The 2,500-nt window shown below is 36.6% G+C and overlaps 1 protein-coding gene across 2 annotated transcripts in view; it reads right to left on the bottom strand.

The window, feature by feature from the left end:
* Window positions 1–2,500, bottom strand: part of DLGAP1 (discs large homolog associated protein 1) — a 521,097-nt gene that overhangs the window by 477,398 nt on the left and 41,199 nt on the right. The gene's annotated exons all lie outside the window — the stretch shown is intronic.

Below are 2,500 nucleotides of genomic sequence, written 5' to 3'. Positions count from 1 at the left end.
AGCTACACGTCCCCTATGACTGAACTAAGAGAAATGGGACTTTGGAAACTTAGGGATTTAATTCCACCCAAATAAAAAGCTCTCATTCTTCCATGTAAGTCTCAGAAAATTCCTTTTCTCGGGCTATTGTAAGAATTCCACTCCCACGAAGAATTGGGGGAGATGAGGCCTGCTCTCCTCCGTTAACAGTTTTAGTGAAGGCTTCTCATATCAGCATGTGGGCTACATGTATAACTTTTAGTAACTTATTAGGTGATATAAACAAATCAGAGTAATCTTTATATAACTTTGACATCCCGGCCAAGTCTGATATTCATACATTCATGAAAAATTTTATACAAAGCTCTACTTCACATTATGTTTCTAATGTCCTCCTTCTAGCTCTTTTTTTTTTAAGAAATAGTTTTCTTATTGCATCTGGTTTTATTTATCAAGCTAATGATTAAAGTACAAACTCATACTACTCATGATGGAATCTTTCACATTTTAACAATACACTTGTAATTGTTCATAAGCTCCCTGTGAAAATTTCGTTTCAGACAAAATGGTCAAAACGTCTCTCACTGGGGGACCCAGAATCCACTCCCTGAGAAAACCAGTCCTGCAGATGAGCCACGCCGCTGCATTGTTCAGAGTGTTGCTGAGTGACGGATGCAGGGCAGACTCATTAGCAGGTGGCACCTCGCAAGGAGACCATTTTGCAATGTCTTCATTTCACTTTGTGCTCTTCACAGCTCCAGCCTATTTAAAGCGAGACACAAAGCCAAGCTTCATGTGCCGACCCTGCTCCGGGCAGCGTGCTTTCTCCTTCCAGCTCCCGGGGTCAGGGTGCATCCCCGGAACTCAAATGACACCATTTTGGAGAACGGAGAAAAGATTCAGTTAGAACAACTGATCTGTTCATTTAAAACTTCAGGAAACATAGTTTCATGATAATAAATAAATTCATGATAAATTAATAGTTCACCAAAATGGAATATTTTTGTGTTTTCAACACACAAAAGTAAAACTTTTAAATATTTGATATGTTTTTCTTAAGAGGAAAATGGGGCATTTAAATATCTATATCTATCTATCATCTATCTACCTCTCACAAAAAGGGAATTTCTATTTTTCCTCTATTTACAAAAATATATATTTTAGGTTATTTATCCTATTTGGAAAATGGAAAGTTATAATTATCCCTGCTCCTCCCCATACCCAACTACTCCCAATTAAGCTTCCAAAACCGCTGAGAAGGATTTTATGGCTCTTCCTAGCATATTTGAATTTCTTATTCAGTAATCAGATTTTTGGGGCAAGCTTACTTCTCCAAAGTCAAATTCCAAGAACAATTTTCTGTAGAACTACAGTCATGCATTTTGTGTGGGCATATATCAGAGGCTGTTCTTAGATGTTGATTTCTACCTTAGAATTTTCATGATGAATAATATTTCTTATTCCCCATGTCACTTTGATGTTTGAATTACTTCACTCTAACCTTTATGAAGTAACAGTTTCAAAAGATAAGTTTCCTTTCCCTGTTGGTTATTTTCTAAAGCATGGACCCAGGATTTCAGAAGCAGTCCTCTTGCTAACTCTTTCCAGAAGGTACAAAGACCAACTGACTCAAAGCTCCATCAACAAACCAGGATATGCCTTGTTTAGAAAGTGGCCTGAGATTCTTGGGGTAAGCAAATGTTTTTTTATTCATTTGGAACATAGTTGTTGTTGTTTTCAAACTGGTTGAATGTTAAAATCATTTGGGAACATTTTACAAAGAACTTGTACATTTTACAAAGAGCCCAGACTAATGCCTAGAAATCTGACTTAATTGGTCTGGGTTGGGTCTCAGGGGCCAATATATTTTAAAGCTTTTCAGGAGTTTCTAATATGCAACCATCACTGCAAACCTCTAGTTAGAACAACAGTTATAAAGACTTTACATGGTGATATTGTCTTTTATAAGACAACACCATTTCACATACATGAGTTGACAGGACGTAAGGCAATCATAGAGAACACATCCCTTGTTTGCTCTCCTTTAGGAACATTTACTATGAATGAAACAATTCTCCAGATAATAGTAATCTAGCCTATCAAGGTGAAGATGGTAAATATTTAACGATTTTTGTTGGAACTCTTTCCAATAAATATTACATAATTCCTTGCCCTGAAGAAAATATACTAAATATACTTTAATTTTTTCTTGACAGTTTCATATCATCATTGTAGATATCTGTGATTGTATTATCTAGTCTTTTTGATATTTAAGCACCTTCACTAAATGGAGTCAGAGTTTGAAAGTTTTGAGGGTAGTAAGACTTATCATCCTCAGTCTCAATTACTTTTTAGTATTTTTTTAATGTGTTTTTATTGATTTCAGAGAGAGGAAGGGAGAGGGAGAGAGAGAGAGAGAGAGAAACATCAATGATGAGTGAGAATCATTGATGGGCTGCTTCCTGCACACCCCCTACTGGTGATGGAGCTCACAACCCGGGCAAATGCCCTGACCAGGACT

Source organism: Myotis davidii, unplaced genomic scaffold (genome assembly GCF_000327345.1).
Source record: "Myotis davidii unplaced genomic scaffold, ASM32734v1 scaffold96, whole genome shotgun sequence".
Classification (NCBI taxonomy): Eukaryota; Metazoa; Chordata; class Mammalia; order Chiroptera; family Vespertilionidae; genus Myotis; species Myotis davidii.
This window is presented reverse-complemented; position numbering and strand designations above follow the sequence as displayed.